General features: G+C 39.2%; 1 long non-coding RNA gene across 1 annotated transcript; it reads right to left on the reverse strand.

The window, feature by feature from the left end:
- Nucleotides 1-976: 976 nt before the first annotated feature.
- On the reverse strand, nt 977-12,792 carry LOC131202777 (uncharacterized). The gene is made up of 2 exons (XR_009156221.1): nt 12,444-12,792; nt 977-1,151 (listed from the first exon to the last, which is right to left on the reverse strand). It is a non-coding gene; the product is annotated as an uncharacterized LOC131202777 (long non-coding RNA).
- Nucleotides 12,793-27,266: the final 14,474 nt, after the last annotated feature.

Consider the following 27,266-nt stretch of genomic DNA (forward strand, 5'->3'; position numbering starts at 1 on the left):
TTTGCAATGGGAGTGCATGCACTTCTGCGCATGCGCAGATTGTCAATGACATCCAGGCAGGTGGGCAGAGCCTCCTGCTGCTTTTACTACCAGTTCTCAAGAACCGGACCGAACCGGGAGCAACCCACCACTGATTCAAGGAACGTAGAGCAGAGAGGAGACATTAGACCAGGGGTGTCATACTCACGTCATCACACCATCATGTGAAGTTTCACGACTTTTTTCCCCTTCACTAAAACGGGGGTGAGTGTGGCCAGCACATGACGCATCCTGTGCCCTGCAAGTTTGTCTCCCCTACATTAGACAATAATAAGTCTAACAGATAAGTTAGACTTAGTTTTAGATAAATTATATTCCTTTTGTAGACTCTTGAAAGTTCTGAAGCTATCATTACATAATAACTGACTGAGAGTGACGATTCTGTTATGAGCATATTCTCAAGAAAAAATGTGTCACCAACCTTTTTCAAATAAGAATGACTCCAGAGTACAGATAGTCCTCCACTTACAAAAATTCATTTAGTGACCTTTGAAGTTACAACAGCACTGAAAAAATGACTTATGACCATTTTTCACACTTATGACCATTGCAGCATCCCCAAGGTCACATGGTTTACATTTGGATGCTTTACAACCGACTCACATTTATGATGGTTACAGTGTCCCGGAATCATCTGACTCCCTTTTGTGACCTTCTGATGAGCAAAATCAATGGGGAAACCAGGTTCACTTAACAACTGTGTTACTAATTTAGGAAATTTAACCAATGTGGCAAGAAAAGTTGTAAAATGGGACAAAACTCACGTAACATATTTTTCACTTAACAACTTAAATGTTGGAGGGTTAAGAAGTGTGACAGATGATAGATAGATAGATAGATAGATAGATAGATAGATAGATAGATAGAGATGATAGATGGATGGACGGATGGATGCATCTTAGTTTATGATAGCCAAAAATCAAGTGTAATCAAGTAGCATATTTTTGGACAAATTTTATTAGACATTTATTAGATTTATCAAATACTTATTAAATTAATTAATTTGAATTAAATTTTATTTGAGAGTGACTGTGGCACAGCTACTCCTTCCCAGTTCAACTCACTTCACAAGGTTGTTGGCAAAATAGGAGGAAGAATGTGTGTCGATATATCTGTAAAAATAAAGGCAGGAAATAAATAAAACAATAAACAATAAACAAACAGACAAACAAATAAATAAATGACATCAGCTTTCATGCATCTGATGATAAATATAATTAAACAAAATAATAATTAAATTTGTTAATCAGAAAACATGCTACCAGACTTTCAATTTCTAGTTTCTCATGACAAGAAAAATCAAATTTAAATTCTCCAACTAGTAAGACCCAGATCTGTCTAGTTACTTTCAGTGCTGAAAAAGTAACTAAATTCCAAATAATTAGTGCCCCTCATTGGTCAAGTTCTATCAATCAGGTGTCATTTATTGTCTGAAGTTTGGGATTGTTACATGAATTCAGATTGAGCAGGATGATTTAGTCTGGGTAATATATCCTGTATGCCATTCTTACCTATCTAGCTGTTAAAATCTCAGCTCAAAATTTAACAAAGATATTAGATAATAAATTGTGCACTAAATAGAATATTACTGGCCTTTAAAATTACAGTAATATGAGCATCATAGAGTAAAACTGGTAGAACTTGATTTTCATAAGATGTTATGACATCTTGTTTCATAACAAATATACAAACTACTTTCTCCTGAAATTTAATTAATGCATTTTTAATTTTTTGGTAAATTGGAAAGCAAATGTATTGCGTGATTTTATTTACTTAATTCATATAATTTCATACTTCATACTTGCACTTACTTTTGAAATACAGACATATTTTTTAAAAGCAGCAGTAACAGATAAAGAATACAGAATAGAATTATTTATTGTTGGAAATGGGGACTTAAGATTTCCGTTAAGCCTCATTTAAGGAATTTGGCTCAAGCCACATTCAGAAAGCTAATAAAACAGCATTTCCAGTCTACTTGTATTAGACTTCATCTGTCATAATCCTCAGCCATGATGTTTAATACATCTAGAAGGCACGGAGGAAAGAAATGAAATATAGAGCTAAAGCAGTTTTCCACCATACCTTTGCAGCTGCAACTATTATCTATAACTTGATGGGTGTGCATGCTATTTAAGACAAAAATGATAAGATCCTGGCCTAAGGATCTTTCAGTCTAGTAAAGACATGCAGCACAAGTGTAAACATTAAACCACAAAATGGGAGTGGGACCAGTTAGGAGAGAACCTTGAAAATTTATCTTTGAGTCATCAAAGAGTTGGAAGGAATCCATCAACCGAATCTTTGAGCTATTACACATTTTAAATAGGCAAGATGAAATCATGAATAATGAGTTCCTCCACAGGCTCTGCTGAAACAGGAGTAATGATGCGGGAACAACTTCCAAATCATTGTGCTAGTGCATATCAAGAAGCTTCTGCAACTCAATGTTTCTACTCATTTACAATTCCCTAGAAGCAATTGCATCCATTAGAATCTGGCCAAAACCATCCACCAATATTCTTGTTCTAAATCTACATGAAACTCCCTTTCACCCATCCTTCTTCCACTCAGGTATGTTTTGTGATTAGCTTTCACTAGGAGCATTGGGATTTCCATATGGTATCAGTAATTTGATCTCCCAAAGCTACTATCTTGACATAGCTAGCCAAGAACATATAAAGTATTATCAGGCAGATGGAAAGTAGATAAACTTCCACAAATGGTTTAAGACAGTGGTGGGTTTCAATTTTTTTTACTACCGGTTCTGTGGATGTGCCTTGGTGGGCATGGAATGGCTTGGTGGGCATGGCTTGGTGGGCGTGGCAGGGAAAGATACTATAAATCTTCATTCCCACCCCACTCCAGGGGAAGGATACTGTAAAATCTCCATTCCCTCCCCACTCCAGGGGAAGATTACTGCAAAATCCCCATTTCCTCCCAATTAGCTGGGACTTGGGAGGCAGAGAATAAATGGGGGCAGGGCCAGTCAGAATTTTTACTACTGGTTCTCAGAACTACTCAAAATTTCCGCTACAGGTTCTCCAGAACTAGTCAGAACCTGCTGAAATCCATCTCTGGTTTAAGAGCTGAATCATTCCATACCAACAGTGAACTGCCAGAATGTTTGAACTGGGGACTAGAAGGAAGGGTATTCCTGTTTTTAACCATATTTATATGAATTGTTGTGAACCACCTAAAGTTATTGTATGAGATATGCAGTCACATAAATCCTGTAAATAAGTAAGTAAGTAAATAAGTAAGTAACCATGGCCTATTTGTAAGATTATTTTTGTTTCTATAAAACTCATTTTATTCTATCACAATTGTATGTATTTAGCCTCATTTATTTGACAAAGGAAGCAATTTGAAAAGGGATAAAGAACAAGGCAGCTTATACGCATCTGTTTCAATGTTTTTCCTCTGATAATTTCCATAATACATTGGAAAAGGCTAGGAGAAGGCAATGGAACACCTTCCGTAATGTTCAAATTAGCAGAAGTCAAACTCAGTATAAAAACTTTACCTTTTAAATATATGTGACCGAATCTAGTTCATGAACGCAATGTATAGGAAAGATGCCACCTGATCCAGAATCTACTTATTAAAATGTCTAAATAAAAACCCTCCTCCAAAGTACAAATAGATTAAAATGGTGCATCAATGCACACATGTGCACAGCTATCCACACACAGGGAATACATGCAAATTCTTCTGAAAAAAAAAAAGGACAAGACTCTGCTCTCCTTGTGTGTGGCGATTCTAATCTATCTAATGGTTACCACTTGAATGAATAAAAAATGAAATTGGAATTGCTATCTAATTCATCAGTAAGTGTTGTATTATGTATTGGTTCCCATAGTTACATAGTGAGTCACTTTAAATTATTTTAGAGATGATGAAATCTATGTTAATATACAAATATTCTTCCAGGAAGAACTGGGGTTTGATAAAGATATTGATAGGTAGGAAACATTGACTGTCGTAAGAAAGTACACAATCACCTCTTTCATTACATTGATGAAATTGTCAAAGCCTCACAGTTCATTCAAGGCAGAAAAGGAAAATCACCCATTTGTTCCAGAGAAATAATATTCTATGTACACAGCACAGTGAGGTAAAAATATACTCTAGTTTTATTCATATAATACACTACATCAAAAATCATGACTTGCAAACCACAGCGATTAAACTATAACCCAACAAACCACATTATAATTTAGCATGTTGTATGAATTAGGCTATCATATTAAGCCATGTTATATTTTGGTATATTACATTATGTGACCAAAGTAATTTTCCTGTCTTAATCATAGTTTATGATTTACTATTGTGCAAATGTGGCCATTTATAGTACTGTTTTCTCTCTTGCTCGCTCTCTATCATACACACATATATGCCTTCTTCCAATTAATATTTATTTTTTTCTTCTTCTATCTGAGTAGAAATTACTTAAGGACAAAGTTAACAGTATGCAGTTACATATTAAGTAATGTACAAGAAGTGGATGCATATCAAGAACTGACACGAAGCTAGCAGATCTTGATTAAACAAAGACATTCATTTTACGTCATGGTCTCTTTGTCAGTCTCCTGAGCAAACAAAATGTCTCACTTTAATCTTACCTTCTTGTTTCTGAGCTGCAAGTTTCTTTGGCATACAAGCAGGAGTGAAATCCAGCAGGTTCAGACGGGTTCTGGAGAACCGGTAGTGGAAATTTTGAACCGTTCGGAGAACCAGCAAATACCATCTCTTGCTGGCCCCAGAGTGGGCTGGAAATGGAAATTTTGCAATATCCTTCCCCGGGAGTGGGGTGGAAATGGAGATTTTGCAGTATCCTTCTCTTGCCGCGCCCACCAAGCCACGCCCACCAAGCATACCATGCCCACCAAGCCATGCCCACAGAACTGGTAGTAAAAAAAATTTGATTTCACCACTGCATACAAACCATCATTTTAGGCTTGAAGGAAAAGAAAGTTGCAGTATTGTATCATAAGACAAAATGTTTTTAAAAGGATGTGCATCAGGGGTGGGTTCTACTTACCTTTACTACCAGTTTGCATCGTGCCCGCGTGCGGATCACTTTTGATGAAGTTTGGGTCAGTGGGCGGAGCCTCCCGCCGGTTTTACTACTGGTTCTATAGAACTGATCTGAACTGGGGGCAACCCACCACTGATGTGTATGGATACATAATCTTTGTGTTTGTGCATACAGACATATTTAAAACAGAAGTCAATATCATGTGTAAGTATGTATTCATGCATAAGACAAAAAACATCAATCTTGCAATATGTACTTCTCAAGAACTTATTAAAAGAAATTAGGTACAGAGTATTAAAAATCTTGATTGTGTAGAAAACATTGCATTGTTATTTTCTTGGCAGCCATGCAAAGGTATTGCCTCACTGCCTCCTCCCAATCTAATCTATAGCTCTGGGATTTCCTGATAAGTCAAGGTACTAATCCAGAGCAAACCTGTAACCTGTCTAACTTTTTCAAAGTCACCAAACCACACCCCAAAAGTCTTGTAGCTGTCTTAAAACAGCCTTGCTAACCTATACTTGAGAATTCCCAGCCAACAGACCACTTTATCATCCTGACTGGAACTGGAAGACTCACAACTATTACATTGGGAGGATAAGAACCTAGCAAAAGCTGCTTTAGCATCTAATTGACTGGGGTAGCCATACTTATCTCCATGGAATAATTCAATTTTCTGGGTTTCCACCAGTGGTGGGTTTCTACCGGTTCAGCCCAGTTTGGGTGAACTGCTAGCAGCAGTAGGAGGCTCCGCCCACCCACCCGGATGTCATCATGGATGCTCTGGGCATGTGCGGAAGGTTCTGCACATGCTTAGAAGCGCCATATGTGAGCGAAGTGAGCACGCTTAGTTCTGAACCGGTAGCGAAGGTATGTGAAACCCACTACTGGTTTCCACGCTGAACCAAAAATTAACTACAGGCAATCCTCAACTTACAACCACAAATGAGCCCAAAATTTCTATTGTTAAATGAAACGTTTGTTAAGTGAATTCTCCTTCATTTTACGACATGTCTTGCCACAGTGAATCACTGCAGTTGACTTTGCTTGTCAAAAGGTTGCAAAAGTTGATCACATGACCCCAGGATACTGAATAGTCATAAGTATGAACTGGTTGCCAAGCATCTGAATTTTGATCACATGATCATGGGTATACTGCAAAGGTTGTAATTGTGAAAAATGGTCAGAAGTCACTTTTTTCAAAGCCATTGTAACTTTGAAAGGTCACAAAATGAACTATTGTAAGTTGAGGACTACCTGTACAAAGGCTGGCTTTGTATAACTGATTTATAAACCAGCCAACCACATTTTAGGTGAACACACCTTGGAATTTGTTTAACCTATGAATTGATGAAGAAAACAGTCCCACCAAATGGGGCAGCCAAAAAGTGATCTAGAATGGTGCCAGAATCCAAAAATGATCCTTTGTCCTTTGCTGGAGACATGTGAAATTCCAATAAAGTTAAAGAATATTAGAGGAGGGGAATGAGATCATAACTATATTTATATAACACATGCCTATCCATAATAAACCATTGCTGGTTCAGCCTGGTATTCTGAAAAGCACATTGAGTAATAAACAAATCCTATCAGCTAGGTTGACCTAAGATGTGAGTGGGTACACAATGGCTCAGGTTTTTATGCCAATACTGTCTCTTGAATGGTCAACAAGGAATAATACAGAGACTGTCCATATGGAAGAATTTCTAATTGCCTACAGAAACAGAGTTAGAAGTGGGCTTATAAAGACTGAGGGAAGGATTAAAATAGATACGGTAATTCAAACAGAAAATGGAGCAGAATTCCTGAAAGGTTCTCTACCTTGTCTTTCTATAACTGAAATTCTGTTTTATCTCAGGAAAATGAAAATCATAATTTATTTTTTCACATATTTCTCTATTTTGACAGCCCTCATAATTCTTTCAAGATTACTGTTCTAGAAAAGGATGTTGAGCAATTTCTCCTTTCACATAAAATTAAGAATGGAAGGGAACATCAGATTTCGTAACTCATTCACAATTTTAGGAAAGTAGTATTTTAATGTGGAAACAGATTGTCAAAGATTCAACAGAGGTTCTATATCAGGGGTGTTAAACTGGCAGCCCATGGGCCGGATGTGTCACACGCAGGTCACGCCCACCCCAGCTCCGCAAAGGGAAAAAACGTCACAAAACATCACATGATGGTGGCGGGAAATCCCCTAGGAGACCTGCTTGGGGCCTGGGATGCCAGATGGCTGCCAGTTTTGCCTGGTATGCGGAAAAAGTAGTTGAGGAAACTATGTGAAAAATGGGCTTTGCTAAGAGATGAGAATAGGAAACAAATTTGGCTAAATAAAGGTACTTAAAAGAAAAGGGAAATATATAAATAGGAATGTTTGGGTTTTTGTTTTGTTTACTTGTTTGTCTCTTTCTCTGTCTTCTATGGAACCACGTGGTATGTCTGTTAAGATTTGTGCCTTCCCTAATTTAACTGAGATGTATGGCGGGAATGATCAGTGTGTGTGTAAATCTCAGTTTTGTTTTCCTCTCTTTGTCCTCCTTGTTTTTTATGTGCGTATGTCTGTCTTTGTGGGCCCTTAAGATAATTGTAACTGTAAAATGTATCTGATCTCTAGAGACAAGAATTTTAAATTGTTAGAGAAAAAGAAAAGGTTGAAGCAATGAAAATGGGGAAGAGAGAGAGAAAAAAAAAGAAAGAGCCTTTTTCCTGTCTTTGTCCGGCCAACAAAACAGTAAAGAGGACTTTTCATCCTATTTCTGTTTTTTTCTCTCCTTCCCTCTCTTTATCTTAAAGTAACAACTCAAGTTTATGAGGAAATGTTTTAAGTTCACTTACAAGAGAAAAAAAATTCAGTCTTGCATTTACTGTGTGTTTAAATTATTTTACCTGTTCATCCTCTTCCTGAAGCATGTGAATCCAGTTTTTTTCTTTCTCATCAGTTGTGTCTCCATTTTGTTGAAACTGCATTATCTTTTAGTAACTGCAATATTGATGTGTTGTTTCTTTTCAAACTCTGCCTTCAAGATATCTACCCCCCCCCCTTTTAATCCTGTTACAATGCCTTTCCTGAGAAGATTACCCACAAAATGGGGAGGAGATCCTGTTCTAATGTCTTTCAGCCCTGAAAAGATGACTCTGCAACTGTGGAAGCAGAGCACATGGTTCCAGATGCTGCCCCCAGAGGAGACCTTCCATTTGTTGGAGCCAGGAATTGAGTTTGAATCCAGCCCCACTGAAAGCCATCACAGCAATCAGAGTGGAGCAGACCTTCCAAGCCTGACTAACCAGCTTTATTACCAAGCATGCTACCCAGCAGACATGAAAAAAGGGACCCTGAGATGTACAAATAAAGACTAAAAGACTTTTTTCAATCCCCAGAAGACAACTGGAAAGACTATGGGGGAGGTGGAAAATTCATTGTGAGGTTTTCTGTCTTGTCTTCTTTATATTGTAATCAGTCTAAAGTACTCATGTAAGGATTGTATTTGAGTGGCTACCACAGCAAGTTCTGAACATGTTAGATTTCTGTCTGGTGGGAGGGAAATATGTCCAAAATGTTTGTATTGCCTGTATTGTAAAAGTAGCTGCATACACAGGCACACACAGAGAGACACACCATTCAGAATTAGACTGAAACTATTCCCTTCACTTACCTCCACACAAGGCTTCTCCTAGGTTGATTTTTGCTCTGTGGCACTAAAAGCCCAAGGAGTCAGATCTCCCTGCTAATTCCGTGGGGGAAGGGCATTCCCCTCAGGCAATTCCTCTCTTGAAGAGATAGCAGAAAAAGTGATATCCAAAACCCAAGCCCTGACTGACTCACAAATGATGCTGCCCAGTTGCCCAGTAAAGCAAGATATGTTGCACTGGTGGTTTCATGAGTAGAAGTCCCAGGGCTCATTGTGTGTAATTTTTAAAAAAGAAAAAAAGAAAGAAAGGAAAAAGCCTGGATTGCACACTGATTAACCTTAATTTTGACTAAAAAAAATCTGGATGCACTAAAGTAAGAGCTAGGGCAGGTTCAGTAACCAACCCTTGGAAATGGGCAGCCTGTAATTTAAAGGAAAACCATGGCTGTGAAAATTTTGGGATGTGTGCTTGCTTGAAACCTGACTGGAAGCTCACAGAAAGTGATATCTAACAGCTGAAATTAATTGGCATAGAAAATTGGATACTGTAAAATTCTTACCAGAACTTTTCCCCTGGCTGCTAGACCTTCATGGTTGAAAGCTTTTGGGAGCCACTGAAGGAATCTTTTTTCTGTTGTCTCTATCAATGGCTTCCTTTGCATCAGAAAAATTAAAAGCACCCATCAAGCCTCCCTGATTTGATCAATTTTAATTTTTTGCCAAGAGCATGTTTCAAAACTCACGTTTTGAAAAAAAAAAAAGTAGGGATTGTAGGAATTTAGCACCCACCCCCCTCCTAGAAGAATGAAATATTTTAGAAAATATTTAAAAAGGCAGAATATATTTCCCTGGATGAGAAATGGAGAAACATGTTTTTAAGACAAAGCAGCTCCCTGCAACTTCCTGCCACCCCCCACCTTTGTCAATGGGCCATCATCTGCATCATAATAGAACCCATCTAGCAACTGAAACTCACCACATGGCACCTGGGAATATTACATCAGCCAGCAAGGCTAGCTAAGACCCCCACCCCCTGGGAGTCTGATAGCCAATCAGGGTACTCTTCTTGTGCCCCAGAAAGTTCAAAGCTCAGAAAAAGCATAAAGCCAGGGAGGACACAGGATCTCATCCCTTTTCTGTTCAGGAACTCAAGCCATGTGATCCTGACCACCATTAAACCATCTTTCCAAGCAGTCTCCGTGTTTCCCGTGTCTTTGTCCCCACTTGGAACTGAACCCAGATGGATATTTCTTCCAACAATAGGTAAAGTCCACATTCAAATATGCAAACTTGCATCTGTGTTTAAACTTGATTTACCCTAGATCACTCCTGTATAAATCAATTAAGCACTAATTAGAAAAGGCTTCCGTAGTCCTTATACTAAAGTGTGGTGGAAATAGTAACAATATGTAGTTTAAACAAGGATATGTTGTGTTTTAGCTCAGGACAATATGACTTACTGCTAAACTGTGGATTTCTGTACACAAGGATTTTGCAACTAAGCATAAGACAGGTAGCCCCCGAGTTACAAAAGTTAATTTAGTGACCATTCAGAGTTACAATGGCACTTAAAAAAGCAACTATGACCATTTTTCACACTTACGACCGCTGCAACATCCCCATGGACATGTGATCAAAATTCATACAGTTGGCAATTGACTTATATTTATGATGGTTGCAGTGTCCTAGGGCAGGAGTCTGCAAACTTGGCTCTTTTAAGACTTATGGACTTCAATTCTTAGCTGGCTGAGGGACTCTGGGAGTTGAAGTCCGTAAGTCTTAAAAGAGCCAAGTTTGCAGACCCCTGTCCTAGGGTCCTGTGACCATCTTTTGCGATCTTTTGAAAAGCAAACTCAATGGGGAAGCCAGATTCACTTAGCAACTTAATAAGTACAGTAATTCATTTAACAACTATGATAAGAAAGATCGTAAAACGGGGCAAAACTCACTTAACTGTCTCACTTAGCAATTTGGGGCTCAATTGTCAACATAAGTTGAAGACTAGGTGTATTAACAAAGGTAAACCAGGAAGATGATTGTTTAAATAATCATAAGTCATAATACAATAGACATTTTCATTTAGTGCTGTGGAATCTACTGGATGCTTATTAAAAATATTCCAACTTTGCCTGGTAGGTAACCTTTACTAAGGTCAGTAGCTAAGTGGGCAAGTTTGGATATGTCCATAAAGTTCCATATGGGTCATAAAAATATTTATTAAAGGAGTTAAACAGAACAAGCGGTGGAAAAGAATAACATTTTGAATATCAAACAAATGCAATTTTCTTGCTGCCTTATCCTCATGGCAACAAGGCAAAAGTTAGCTACATTGTGAGTAATAATGTCTTTATGATCTGAGAGGAAGTTGGGGACCTGACCAAGCCTCTTCCTGGAAGTTCCTTTAAAAGAGATCGAGTCTATGCCTAAATCTCAAATTCAGATCAAGTAGAGAAAAGAACAGAATAGGAATAAAGTCCATTGCATATTACAGTGAGCACAACCACTGTAATCTAAAGCATAGGCAGAAAAATAAGAGGCCTCTATTCTTGCTATTCTTGATCTCAACTTCTGTCTTATTGGGCTCCACACAAACATCTCAATATTTTGTTGCACTCAGACAGGATGTTTCCTCTTGTCTTGGCAAAAGATAAACTTTAGACCACTGGGAAGCCCAAATAGGAAAGAAATCATTTCAACATATCTGGAACTTGGAATGTTCTCTTTTGTTACATAGTATGGTTGAGGTATAATTGTATTTTTGCAGCAAAGGTGCTTTTTCAAGAGGCAAGTGGACTTTCTGTTTTTTCTTTGAAGACTTTTCACTTCTCATCCAAGAAGCTTCTTCAGTTCTGACCATTGGAACAACCATGACCTGGATGACTAAGAATCTCCATAGATATTTCTGCAGCATTTTCACTTTTTATTAGAATTTCAGAAACAACTTGATTTAACGGACAAAATCTAGATATAGATTGTCCTAATCCTATTCTAAGTGAAGGACCTAATACTTTATATCAAAAGCATGAGAACAAACCAGAAGTAAACACGCCAATGTAGTAGTATTTATAATTTACTTCAGTATCTCTCAAACAGGTAAATTCAAGATGTGCAGACTTCAGCTCTCAGAATTCCCTAGTCAGCATGGGAAGTGAAGTCCTCATGTGTTAAAGTTGCGAAGGCTGAGAAACGCTGATCTAGTTCATGAACAATGTGGGATTATCATCTTGCTAACAGCTGTGGAGAAAAGACCCACTTCCTGTGCAACTATTACAGTGAGAAAATATACATATACATAGTTTTAAAAGGTATTGCAGGGCTAGATTCTGCAGTTAGGATAATAGATATTCATTAGCATCCAAGGATAGTTTGGAAAACTTGGAGGAATCAGCACTGCACAATCACCTGGGATACCCTGTATCTGCCAGTTGTCAATAGTCCAAGCTAATTTGCATATCCAGAAGCACCGGCCTATTAGGTCTTCCCAGCAGGATTTTAAGTGTCAAGACTTATTGATCATTCATGAGCTCATTGGCTGATTAAAATACAGGAAGTTTGCTGAAAACTTTATTAGCTCTATCACAGCTAGGAAATCTCACATTCAGTACTGAAAAACCCTAATATGAGCAAGACCATAGTCACATATTTAGCTCCTTATCCCCAGCCTGATGTTTTTCCCCCCAAAAAACTTTTTTTTATTTCTAAAGTCAGATTTCACTTAGGTGTATACTTACAGTTGTAACTGCAAAACACCGAAACAAATTTTCTTGCAAGCAAAATGAAGTTGAAATTCTTTTAAAAAGTTCTTTGCAGGTTGGTTCATGAGGCCACAAACATATATTATCGAACTTGATAATATTTGGTCCAGGGACCCAGCCAGGATTTACATGTTTTGAATCTTCAGGATGTTCCACTCAATACTTCATAGTGATATAGAAGATACATACCTGTTTGCCATTACCCAATTTCACACTGGTTTCATTTCTTACCCAAATCCAACTTCTCTCACATGGGGCTAGCTTGGTGTTTGGCAAAATGAAGAATGCATTCCATCTAGATTATATGCAAAACCTGTCTTTTGGAATACCGCTTATCTAGATGCTCAGCCAGCCATACATGTGATCAGGCACATGTTCCATCACTGTGGTAATTATATCATCTTTCTTGTAGCCCAGGAAATAGTACAAGTCTTCTCAAGCAGCAGTGACTCAGTCTGAATATGCCTGGTGTGGTTCTAGTGAAGAAAGCCACCCTTATTACTCATCACACACTTGAATAAACACATGGCTGTAAAATTGTGTTGGCAGTGAAATGGGCTAGTACAGAATGTTTACCAAAGCCAAGGCATTCCAAAATAGCAATTAGTGTGGTGTCCTGATCATTCCTGGTCTCTTTGCTATTCCATTCCTGAGCTCCCAGTACTGCTTACATGCCAGAGCAGTTGCAGAAAGAGGAATAAACAGATTGAGTCAGAAGCCACATAATATCATCTCACCCCAGCATACTGGATGGGGAATTCTGGGAGCTGAAACCTATGCATCTTAAAGTTGTTGAGGTTGAGAATAGAGCAGAACAGAACTTTACTGTCACTTTAAATGAACACTAATCAGCATACATTAAAATGAAATTTTGTTGTATTCAGCTCTCAAAAGATGACTGCTGTGCATATACCCACCCCCACATATGTTGACATAAAAAGCCAACATGGGTTTTTCAAAAACAGATCATGCCAGACAAATCTTATTGCATTCTTTGACAAGGTGACCAGAGGAATGCTGTCGATATAATTTACTTGGATTTCAGCAAGGCATTTGACAAAGTAGACCACAATCTACTACTTGATGAAATAGAAAAATGTCGGTTGGACAACATCACCACCAGATCGATTTGTAACTGGCTGGCCAACTACACTCAACAAGTAGCCCTCAATGGAACTGCATCTACATGGAGCTAAGTATGCAGTGAAGTACCCCAAGGCTCTGTTTTAGGCCCAGTACTCTTCAACATCTTCATCAATGATTTGGATGAGGGAATATATTCTATTCTATTCTATTCTATTCTATTCTATTCTATTCTATTCTATTCTATTCTATTCTATTCTATTCTATTCTATTCTATTCTATTCCATAGTCTATTCCATTCCATTCCATTCCATTCCATTCCATTCCATTCCATTCCATTCTATTCTATTCTATTCTATATTCTATTCCATTCCATTCCATTCTATATTCCATTCCATTCCATTCCATTCCATTCCATTCCATTCCATTCTTTTCTATATATGACACAGAGAAACATCATAGTCTAATTTGAATTTATACATATAGATGGCGGGGGAATAAAGAATCCTGCGAGTTTACAAGATGATGGCATAAGGAACAAAGCTGTTACAGAATCTGGTAGTCCTGCTATAAATACTTCAACACCTCCTCCCAGAGGGGAGCAACGGAAACTGACCATGAAGTGGGTATGTGGGTATGTGCATAATGGTTATCTTTTGAGAGCTGAATGCAATAAAATTTCATTGTAATGTATGCTGATTAGTACATAAGACTTTTAATAATGGTTTTTTTCTAAAATAGATTAGAAATTGTTACAATATGAATATCAGTGTGGGGAATTAGTACTGAGAAGCTAGAGTTAAAAGTGACAAGCTAATTTTCAAGTCCTTCACCTAGGGCTAACCAAGATAGTTCAAAGCTACACATTTGCACCCATAACAGGAAAGACAATAAGATAATTCACCTGGTTTATTAAAAAGATAATAATTAGTTCATCTTTTGGACAGTATCTGCTAATTATAGAAGCCTATAAATCTTGTAGAATTTACAAAACTGCAGTTACGCTGTTCAGAAAGATGAGGCAACGTAACAGGTACTCTTCATGTTGATCCTCGCAGAGAAAGGAAAAAGACAACAAGGGGCTTGCTCTCTACATGAACAGCCTCAGGTTAAGATTCCATTCTGACAGCTGTTGCATTTGACTATTTCAAGTTCTGCTGCATTTAGTAGTGTCACAGATTACTTGACATTTCTATTTTCAACAGATTTAAAGCCCTTTACATGCCCATTTCACATAACCATCTATTGACCTTTGTCTACTTTATGCCGTAATGTCTTAGATTAGCTTAATCCAAAACTGATTTTAATAACAAGTCATATCAATATAAAAGATTATCTCTAAGAAGAAATCCACATATTTTCTTTCCTAATACTTCAAATAAGATGCTGCAGATGCAGGCTATTTCACATGTAAACTGATCTTCTTCAACTTAATGACCTCCTTACAGTCCCCAAAATTCTCAGCCTACATCATCCTTGGAATTTGAGCCTTGGCTGTGTTGGCTGCAAAGCTTTGAAATTGTGGATCATCACATCTGGAGGGCAGACTTGCCAAGACATTTGTAGAGGAATCTTATCCATTTCTTACATATGACATAAAAGCTTAAATTATCAATGAACCTTCCAGATTAGGAAGCCCCCTTCCCACAGGAAGACTAGAATTATACTTTATTAAGATAGGCAATATTAACAGAATCTTACTAATCTGATTTTATTTATTTAACTAATTAATTTCTATGGTCACATATCTCAATCAATGACTCTTGAGTGACTTACAGTTCATAAAATATATTACAAAAAATTACAACAACATTTTAAAACTATAAAAACAGTAAAGACATTAAAAAGAGCCACTTCAAGATATACAAGAACAAGATATTTGGCCCATTAGCAACATAGCCAAGAAATGGGGCCTTCGGCATATGCAATTCCATAAGTTTGGTTTTTAAGACCTTATGAAAGGCTGACAGGGTTGGGGCTAGGGGTGCTATTCAGCAGGTTCTGACAGGTTCTGGGGGTAGCGGAAATTTTGAGTAGTTCAGAGAACCAGCAAATATCACCTCTGGCTGGCCCCAGGAGTGGGGAGGGACTGGGGATTTTGCAGTATCCTTATTTATTTATTTATTTATTTATTTTATTTGATTTTTATACCGCCCTTCTCCCGAAGGACTCAGGGCGGTGTACAGGCAGAAGTAAAAAAGACAATACAATGTACAATTTAAAATGTGAATTAAAAAACTTATTATAATTAGCCCGAAACTTTAAAATATATAAAAAACTAAAATCCCATTTAAGATTAATATTAAAAATTTTAAAAATTTAAAAAACCAATAAAATTCAATAAAATTCAAGCCAGCCCCGCGCGAATGAAAAGATGTGTCTTCAGTTCGCGGCGGAAGGTCCGAAGGTCAGGTATTTGGCGTAAACCCGGGGAAGCTTCGTTCCAGAGTGTGGAGCCCCACAGAGAAGGACCTTCCTGGGGCCGCCAGCCGGCATTGCTTGGCGGACGGCACCCTGAGAAGTCCCTCTGTGAGAGCGTACGGGTCGGTGGGAGGCATGAGGTAACAGCAGGCGGTCCCGTAAGTACCCAGGCCCTAAGCCATGGAGCGCTTTAAAGGTCGTAACCAACACCTTAAAGTGCACTCGAAAGGCCACAGGCAGCCAGTGCAGTCTGCGCAGGAGCGGTGTTACGTGGGAGCTACGAGTAGCTCCCTCTATCACCCGCGCAGCTGCATTCTGGACTAACTGAAGCCTCCGAGTGCACCTCAAGGGGAGCCCCATGTAGAGAGCATTACAATAATCCAAGCGAGAGGTAACGAGCGCATGAGTGACTGTGCACAAGGCATCCCGATCAAGGAAGGCGAACTGCCGAACCAGGCGAACCTGGTGGAAGGCCTCCTGGAGACGACCGTCAAATGATCTCCAAACGACAGCCGTCCATCCAGGAGGACACCTAAGTTGCGCCCCCTATCCTTTGGGCCCAATACCTCCCCGCCAACAGTCAGCTGCGGCTGCAGCTGACTGAATCGGGATGCCGGCATCCACAGCCACTCCGTCTTGGAGGGATTAAGCTTGAGCCTGTTTCTCCCCATCCAGACCCGTACGGCCTCCAAACACCGGGACAGCACTTCAACAACTTCATTGGGGTGGCCCGGGGTGGAAAAGTACAGCTGGGTGTCATCAGCGTACTGCTGGTATCTCACCCCGAAGCCACTGATGATCTCACCCAACGGCTTCATATAGATGTTGAACAGAAGGGGCGAGAGAATCGACCCCTGCGGCACCCCACAAGTGAGGCACCTCGCGGTCGCCCTCTGCCCCCCTGCCAACACCGCCTGCGACCGGTCAGAGAGATAGGAGGAGAACCACCGATACACGGTGCCTCCCACTCCCAATCCCCCCAACCGGCGCAGCAAGATACCATGGTCGATGGTATCAAAAGCCGCTGAGAGGTCTAATAGGACCAGGGCAGAGGAATAACCCCTGTCCCTGGCCCTCCAGAGATCATCCACCAATGCGACCAAAGCTGTCTCCGTGCTGTATCCGGGTCGGAAGCCGGACTGGAACGGGTCTAGATAGACGGATTCATCCAGGTACCGGGGTAGCTGTCGCTACCACAGCATTTCTACAACCTTCGCAACAAAGCGAAGGTTGGAGACTGGACGATAATTACCCAAAATAGCTGGGTCCAAAGAGGGCTTCTTGAGGAGGGTCTCACCACCGCCTCTTTCAAGGCGGCAGGAAGACCCTTCCAACAAGGAAGCATTGATAATCCTCTGAGCCAGCCTCGTGTCACCTCCTGAGTGGCCAGTACCAGCCAGGAAGGACACGGGTCCAGTAAACATGTAGTGGCGTGAAGCCTCCCCAACAACCTGTCCACGCCCTCGGAGCCACAGGGTCAAACTCATCCCAAACAGACTCAACAAGACGTGCCTCCTCTCCTCGCTTGATCATCCCAATTTCGGTCCAGACCATCCCGAGCTGAGCGATTTTATCGTATAGATAACCACTAAACTCCTCGGCACGCCCCTGCAACGGGTCATCCCGCACCTCCTGATGAAGGAGGAGCGGTCACCAAACAGGGCGGCCGGGCGGTTATCTGCCGACGCAATGAGGGTGGAGGCGTAAGAACGCCGCCTCCTCATTGCCACTAGGTAGGTCCTAGAATAGGTCCTAACTAGTGTCCGATCAGCTTCGAACGGCTGGACCTCCAGGTGCTCTCTAGGCGTCTTCTCCGGCGTTTCATCTCCCTCAGCCCCTCGGAGAACCAAGGGCCGGACGAGATCTGCGCCGGGTCAGAGGTCGCAAAGGCACGATAGTCTAATTTGAATTTATACATATAGATGGCGGGGGAATAAAGAATCCTGCAAGTTTACAAGATGATGGCATAAGGAACAAAGCTGTTACAGAATCTGGTAGTCCTGCTATAAATACTTCAACACCTCCTCCCAGAGGGGAGCAACGGAAACTGACCATGAAGTGGGTATGTGGGTATGTGCATAATGGTTATCTTTTGAGAGCTGAATGCAATAAAATTTCATTTTAATGTATGCTGATTAGTACATAAGACTTTTAATAATGGTTTTTTTCTAAAATAGATTAGAAATTGTTACAATATGAATATCAGTGTGGGGAATTAGTCCTGAGAAGCTAGAGTTAAAAGTGACAAGCTAATTTTCAAGTCCTTCCCCTAGGGCTAACCAAGATAGTTCAAAGCTACACATTTGCACCCATAACAGGAAAGACAATAAGATAATTCACCTGGTTTATTAAAAAGATAATAATTAGTTCATCTTTTGGACAGTATCTGCTAATTATAGAAGCCTATAAATCTTGTAGAATTTACAAAACTGCAGTTACGCTGTTCAGAAAGATGAGGCAACGTAACAGGTACTCTTCATGTTGATCCTCGCAGAGAAAGGAAAAAGACAACAAGGGGCTTGCTCTCTACATGAACAGCCTCAGGTTAAGATTCCATTCTGACAGCTGTTGCATTTGACTATTTCAAGTTCTGCTGCATTTAGTAGTGTCACAGATTACTTGACATTTCTATTTTCAACAGATTTAAAGCCCTTTACATGCCCATTTCACATAACCATCTATTGACCTCTGTCTACTTTATGCCGTAATGTCTTAGATTAGCTTAATCCAAAACTGATTTTAATAACAAGTCATATCAATATAAAAGATTATCTCTAAGAAAAAATCCACATATTTTCTTTCCTAATACTTCAAATAAGATGCTGCAGATGCAGGCTATTTCACATGTAAACTGATCTTCTTCAACTTAATGACCTCCTTACAGTCCCCAAAATTCTCAGCCTACATCATCCTTGGAATTTGAGCCTTGGCTGTGTTGGCTGCAAAGCTTTGAAATTGTGGATCATCACATCTGGAGGGCAGACTTGCCAAGACATTTGTAGAGGAATCTTATCCATTTCTTACATATGACATAAAAGCTTAAATTATCAATGAACCTTCCAGATTAGGAAGCCCCCTTCCCACAGGAAGACTAGAATTATACTTTATTAAGATAGGCAATATTAACAGAATCTTACTAATCTGATTTTATTTATTTAACTAATTAATTTCTATGGTCACATATCTCAATCAATGACTCTTGAGTGACTTACAGTTCATAACATATATTACAAAAAATTACAACAACATTTTAAAACTATAAAAACAGTAAAGACATTAAAAAGAGCCACTTCAAGATATACAAGAACAAGATATTTGGCCATTAGCAACATAGCCAAGAAATGGGGCCTTCGGCATATTCAATTCCATAAGCTTGGTTTTTAAGACCTTATGAAAGGCTGACAGGGTTGGGGCTAGGGGTGCTATTCAGCAGGTTCTGACAGGTTCTGGGGGTAGCGGAAATTTTGAGTAGTTCGGAGAACCAGCAAATATCACCTCTGGCTGGCCCCAGGAGTGGGGAGGGACTGGGGATTTTGCAGTATCCTTCCCCTGCCACACCCATCAAGCCACACCCACAGAACCAGTAGTACAAAAATTTGAATTCCACCACTGGTTGAGGCCATTCTGATCTTCGAAGGGAGGATGTTCCATAGAGCAGGGTCCACTGCAGAAAATTTTTGGTCTTGGCCAGCCAATATTCTGATTGTGCTTCTTGTGCCCTGTCTCTTATAGTTCAGTGAATCATGGATGGAGAACATCATCCTGAATCTTAGTACACATTCCCTATCCGGAACTTAGGATATGCTTCTGTCCTCTAAGTATACATGATAGTTTCTGAGTATGTGTCCAAAGACTATTTCCCTGGTCCTCTACATAACCCGAGCACTGGAAATAGCTCAGAGAAAACGGACAAGGGCTTTCAAGGGGTGGGGGTTGAAAAGATATACATTCTAAGGCAGGGGTCTCCAACCTTGGCAACTTTAAGCCTGGAGGACTTCAACTCCCAGAATTCCCCAGCCAGCAAAGCTGTTCTAAGGGATTAAAGTCCACTGAAGAGAGTTTGATGGAAGAGATGCAACGCAAGAAAGAACATGCTATGAAGGATCTGTCAAGTTGACGTAACTGTCTAGCTAGACAAGAGAAACCAATGATAGCAATAGGAATGCTCACGTTTTACCAGCTGTGAGAAGGTACAGCAGGGATTTTAAGGTAATAGTTCTCCCAAAGTGACCTTTGGGCAATTTAAACGATTGTTAATAAAATGCAAAACATATTTAAGAAGAAACAAATTACCAATTTCCAGCATCCTTCATAAGTACGTTGGTGGCATTAGTCCTCCTCTAGGGCAAATAAGAGACCAGCTCAGCAAGTTTCTGTGGTGACCCTTGCCCTCTTTCCCCCCTCTTCTCTTTAGGTGTCTTTCCCACAGGCAGCTGATGAAGAGGAGGTGGATATTATGTTACAAGCCCAAAAATGCCCAAATAGCCTGAATTTATCAGTTCATTAATCTACCTATTTGTATTAATTGTCTTATCAAGCATGTTTTTCCCCAACAATTCTAGAGAAAGTCTATTTTAAATATTTTGTGCAGAAGCTATTGAACTCAATGTTAGAAAATCTTTTTTCTCTATACTATAAAATGAATATATGGTGCTGTTATCCAGACTTATTTTCAAGTCCATTACCATCAATCTCTTTTATTAAAATTAAAATGCAGTTACAGTATTGTGAAGCCAAGTCTGAAAACGACCTGTGGTTTGAACCCATGATTTGCAAATTAGGTTATCAATCATACAGACTTCCAAAGTCATCCTATGCATTTCCAAAGGCAATTGCCATGTATAGACTTGAACCTGAGACTTCAAGGCCTACTCTATTACTTTAACTACTGTACTACATTAGCTGGAACATTCACATGGTAATAAACTCATAACCCTGCAGGTTGGGAAATCAGATGACTATAGGAATGATGAGTTGGATGTATTGCTGGAAATTATTCAGACCTGTATGGACAAGGTGACATGGTGAATAATATATAGACCTAGGTCTTTTAGTTCTTCCCCTTTGCCATCAACCTACATGACTACAATGACTTTGCTTGAATAGTGTTTGTCTGTTCTTGTCTTATAGCTTCACTTCCAATTTCTTACACTTAACAGCCACATTTGGAGCCCTTGCTTTGCTCTCAGATCATGCTAGATCCAAACATATTGAATCATTCTAGCTAACAAGCTTGGCTTTCATGCAATCATGAGATGCATTTCAGGCATCCTTCTATAAAAGAAAAAAAAACCTCATGAGACTAATTCTGTCATATTCTGGTTTCTGAGCTTACCTTCTCTTTAATACTTTGCTTTAAGGAAATTTGGTGAATTGAATACACAAGAGATCTAATTCACTGCCATAGAAGAACATTTTTGTCTTTCCTATTGACCAAACAGGTGCCTGTATGTCTGAATTCTAAAGTCCCAGAGTACTTTAGCTTTTTCATTTTTCAATTACTTTCTCTATTTTATGGTCCCATCAATTCTTGTTTGTAGACAAATGGTATTTCTTATAGGTCTTCCAATGCACCATTGTTGCTACTGTGTCATGCTGTTGTTTGTAGTCAGACTGTGTGATCTTCTTGCAGTAGCTAAACATTATTTTTATTGTTTTATTTATTTCTATCCCACCTTTGTGATTTTTACAAATAATTCAAGGCAGTAAAAATATTCACTACATTTCCTCCTATTTTCCTTAAAACAACCAGCCTGTGAGGTGAGTTGGCTGAAAGTGTGGCTGGCCCAAAGTCGTCTAGCTGTCTTTTATGACTGAGGTAGGACTTTACCTCACAGCCTCCCACTTTCCACTGTGGTGCTCTAACCACTAAATCAAACTGGTTCTAGCAACTACATAAGAAATAATAATATAAGTAACCAGCAGCCACCCCAATGACTCTGATGTGAAAGGCAGAATTCTGTTTAGTGGTTTTACGCTGAATAAACATTAAGACATAGAAATCATATTAATGAAGTTGAGTCTTATAAAAAGCTAATATTGTTGTTAATAGTTGTCATATTAATGTTAAGCAAATATTTTAATGCATGAGTTCTTGTTTAGAGGATTGTTTTGATATTTTGACACTATAGAGAAGGTTATACATTTCATTTCCATTTTTTATTGTTAAATAAACTGACTAAGCTTAAGCATAAGCATAAACTGAGAGGGGTAAATATGCTCTAGTCTAGGCAATAAAATATGTTTGTTTTGTGGACTTCGTTTTCTGCCAATAATTTAAAAATAACCAGTGGATTGCCTCACAATCACAATGTACAAATGTGATGTTTAAAAACATTTCTTATATACCATAAAATTAGATCTCTTTATGTCCAACAATATGATCCCACTTATTTGTATATGGGAGTAATAGTTTATTTACTACTGGTATAGTTTTAGATTCTTCTATCCACCTCTACAATAATTCTACCAACTGTACAAAAAATTTATTTCCTAAAAATCTATTCCATTATTAAAACGTCCAGAATCCAGATATCAATTTGCAGCCGTCAGTCTCCTATAGCATTATAATGGCAGCAAAGTGATACACAAAACTCTCATTTTTACTATCTAGTGTTCATCTGGATTACTGCAAATCAGATGTGGTAATGCTATTATTCCATAATAGAACACCTGTCTAGGTAGGCTGAGATGAAAATGCAGATTTTTTTTAATGAAGCACAACAGGTGCTTCATAAGGTAACCCAGACAAGAAGCACCAACCACAAATACCAACACTGTATTGTATGGTTACAGTAATAGAATCTTGCAACCCTCCCTGCCTTACTTTTACTTGCCTGAAAACTAGGGAGTATCCTTCTGAGATATTTTCTACATCCCCAGCCCTCCTTCAGACTCAGATGTTGTTATCAGACAGTTGCCTAGGCCAGGGGTCTCCAACCTTGGTCCCTTTAAGACTTGTGGACTTCAACTCCAAGAGTCCCTCAGCCAGCAAAGCTGGCTGAGGAACTCTGGGAGTTGAAGTCCACAAGTTTTAAAGGGATCAAGATTGGAGACCCCTGGCCTAGGCTGTAGCTCTTCTTCTGCCTTCCTAGGTAATTTCCATATAACATGAAAACATGGCAGCAACAAACTTTTAGTATCCATGAGAATTTTAGAATAATACATAAAAATATAGAGCGTTTTATTGCCATTGGTGGCCTTTCTAATATGTAATGTAAAATTGCCTGGACAGAGAGAGGGGGGAAGAGAGGGAGGGAGGGAGAGAGAAAAAGAGAGAGAAAGGGAGGGAGGAATGGAGAAAGGGATAAGAACAGAGTGGTGACAAAAAAATAGAGAAAATGGGAAGAGACAGGTAGGAGTGTCAGCAAAGCAGTTAGAATTTATTTAAATTTGAGAAATGTCCTAATGGTATAAGAAAAGAGGAGCAGAAAAAGCAGCCAAAAAAAAGTGTTGGGAACAAGCATTTCTCCTGCACAGACCTGACTGGCAACTAATGACTATCTGGACAGCTAGAAGCCATTAAAGAAATCAACTTATTTATTTATTTTAATTATTTATTTATTATTTAGTTTTTTATACCGCCCTTCTCCCGAAGGACTCAGGGTGGTGTACAGCCAGATTAAAACAGTGCAATATACAAATTAAAACAACAGTTAAAATAACATATTATATAATTGGCCGAAAATTAAAACCGTCAAATTTGACCCCAAAAATAAAATACCCCAGTTAAAATTATTAAAATTCAAAAAAGTTAAAAAGTTAAAAAGTTAAGCCAGTCCCGCTTGAATAAACAAGTACATTTTCAATTCACGGCAAAAGGTCCGAAGGTCAGGTAGTTGACGCAAACCAGGGGGAAGTTCGTTCCAGAGGGTAGGTGCTCCTACAGAGAAGGCCCTTCCCCTGGGGGCCGCCAGCCAACATTGCTTGGCGGATGGCACCCTGAGAAGACCCTCTCTGTGTGAGCGTACGGGTCGATGGGAGGCATAAGGTAACAGCAGGTGGTCCCGTAAGTACCTGGGCCCTAAGCCATGGAGCGCTTTAAAGGTGGTAACCAATACCTTGAAGCGCACCCGAAAGACCACAGGTAGCCAGTGCAGACTGCGCAGGAGCGGTGTTACACAGGAGCAACGTGTGGCTCCCTCAATCACCCGCGCAGCTGCATTCTGGACTAACTGAAGCCTCCGAGTGCACTTCAGGGGTAGCCCCATGTAGAGAGCATTGCAATAATCCAGACGAGAAGTGACAAGAGCGTGAGTGACTTCTCTATAACCAGGCCTTTTTTTTTTTTTTTTGCGAATGATTCAATAATGATACCATGGACCTGAGTAGAAATTAGTAACAGGATAGCAAATATTATGCTGATATTGTTCTAGGTAGGCTCAAGGTTAGATGGAGAACCCTTTTATTCATTAACAGGGAAAGATTGGCAGAGAGAGAGGAACATGGAGGAACCTATAACCATAACATTCCCTAAGAGGAATGTACTTTGATTGACACACAGTTTCCTTTGATTAAAAAAAAAGGTGGTTTTTTCCATAGTCCTAAACAAAATTGAGAAGTTTTAAGGAAATACATATTTGAATATCTTTTCAGGGAGTTAACCTGTATTTGAAGAAATATATGAACTGTTTGGAGTTTTATTTTCAAAAGTCTTTTTACATTTAACCGCTCTGTCAGGGGGAAATACTTAATGTATAAAACTTCCCCTATCCCTGTGTCTACATGATTTTAAAAAAATGGCATCTGTGGAATTTCTCCTTAGGCAGACATAACATGACAAATAATCTTAATTTTAAAAGAAATTCACACCTGTGAAAATGAGTGGGTTGGCCATTTGTTTGTAGTTCTTTCCTGTCAAAATGCTGCAATACCAGTGAATTCTAATCGTCACAACCTGCTGCTGTAGGATTATTAAAAGGACTTTCTCAATATTTTCTCATCCCCTAGGACAGGGGTCTGCAAACTTGGCTCTTTTAAGACTTGTGGACTTCGAGTCCCTCAGCTTTGCTGGCTGAGGAACTCTGGGAGTTGAAGTCCACAAGTCTTAAAAGAGCCAAGTTTGCAGACCCCTGCCCTAGGATTATAAGAGGAAAATTAGTTATCAGATCTGAAATTTGAAGGTCTGGCTATACTAATTATAAAAAAAATGAAGAGCAACCAACTATGTTGGGAGAGCAAAGGGAAAACAACATTCCAATACGAATAAAAAAAGAAAACAAATTATAGTGTAGCTTGTTAAGATAGGGTGGAGAAAAGACAATATATAAAATAGGAGTGGAAGGAAATTACTCTAGACAAAATTAAAGGAAGGGTTGGAGTAGGAGAAAAGTAAATGAAAATACCTAGGGGAAAAATATAACCTAAAATATAGCTATAGGATTTCTGAATTTGAGAATGGAAAAACAATATTTAAATAGAACATGTAGCAATTTTATACTTGAAAAGATCATATTCAGGACTACAGTGGGACGGATGATGATAGCTACCAGTTAGTTGCTGGGTTAGTATCTTCTCACACTACAGTTTAAACCAATTTCTCAACAATGACAAGCACACTCATAGTCATCAAAAAGCCAAAGGAACAATATGAAGTTATTTCACTTATATGGATTTAGCTTTATTTCCTGTAGAGGGAATGACCTAATTTGTTATGCAAGGATAGATTAGGATTTGAAGCAAGAGATAACATAATCAAGTAGTAGCATCACCAGGAATGAGCAGCACAAGGGAGGAAAAGAAAAAAAGAAACAGTATATTTAGGCTACCTAATTCAATCCTTAGCTCATAGGTGATCCCATGTAAATTGTACGCCTATTTTATTATTTCACTAATTTACAAATTGCTCTGCCATCCCATGTCTGCTAAAAAAAATCCTATTTATATTTTATTTCTGTTCTTCATTAAGCAGACATCCGTATTTTTCACACAATGTACAGTTGCAGTTACTCCTATCTCTTTAACAGGAAGAGGAAATTAATATGATAACATTTGCCAGCTTTGTTAGCATGGGTGTGTAGGAAAATAACAGTGAATCTTCTCATACCAGCCAGCCCATTTATAAGTATCTAGAGGGGGAACACCTTTTCCTGGTTGAAGGAGGCGAAACATTTAGGAAGTTAGACCAGTCATGAAAATCTTGTTCCATGAGTCTTGAATGCCTAAATTCACTTTATTTACTTGTGAAGACATTTTTACTTTGAGAAAGGTCAATATGTTAAATTGGCCTGAGAAACCTCACAAAATGATTTTATTTAGATGGGTGAATTAAAATCCATTGGGATGGATTGCACATATGGCAATGCTCACCATTTTTGAGAATACTCATTCAATTTCCCTGGAACTCCATCAGCTTCTTGCATGCCCCAAACTTCTTAATATAATTAGATGCTGGGAATTGTGGTTTCTTCAATGTGTCTATGAATATTCTTTGCCTTTGGGTTTGGTGGGATGGTTGGACGCAACTAAACAGATGGTTCTGCAAATAACCTGACCCTGTAGTGCTTTAGAGGTTACTGTAAGCACCTTAAATTGACCCAGAAGTGAATGGGACCGAGTGTAGCTCATGTAATGACAGAATGGGACAAATTGCCACAGCCAACCCGCCATGGCCAACTCGCCATGGGACAAATCAACAATTCAATTTAATTATTTAAAACAATTAAAAAGCTATTTTAACTTTTGTTGTTCACATTTCATTTTGTCCCTCCCTCCTTTGAAATCCTTTCTTTAGTGATTCTATTCCACTATTTCTATATTAGTGTAACTCCTGTCCCATGGTGAGTTGTCCTGCGACGAGTTAGCTGTGGCAGGTTGTCCTGTGGCGATTTGGCCATGGCAAGTTGTTCTAGACCTAGATCCATGTAGCGATTGACCTGCCCGTGCCACTGCATTTTAGACAAGCAGCAACTTATAAATCTCTTCAAGGGTTGACCCCTGAAGAGTCATTGAAGTAATCCAAGATGTAGTGCTGTGACCAGAAGTTCCAGAATGGGCATAATTGACTCACTAGATAATTTGTGTAAAGGCCTTGCTGGTTATACCTATCACTTGATCTTGGAGAATGAGTCATCAATCCAGAAGAATGTCCCCCTCCCCATTATGTATCAACAGTATCTGAGAGACTACAGCCCCATGCAGAGTCTTCTTCCCCATCCAGACCCCCACAGCCTTCAGGCACTGACAAAGAATCCTGACCACGTGTCTTGGGCAGCCTCGGGCAAAAATGTATTGCTCAAAATCATCAGCATACTGATGGTACTTAACTCTGCACTAATGAATGACCTCACCTAGTGA

The sequence above is a fragment of the Ahaetulla prasina genome, chromosome 8, assembly GCF_028640845.1.
Source record: "Ahaetulla prasina isolate Xishuangbanna chromosome 8, ASM2864084v1, whole genome shotgun sequence".
In the NCBI taxonomy this organism is placed as follows: domain Eukaryota; kingdom Metazoa; phylum Chordata; class Lepidosauria; order Squamata; family Colubridae; genus Ahaetulla; species Ahaetulla prasina.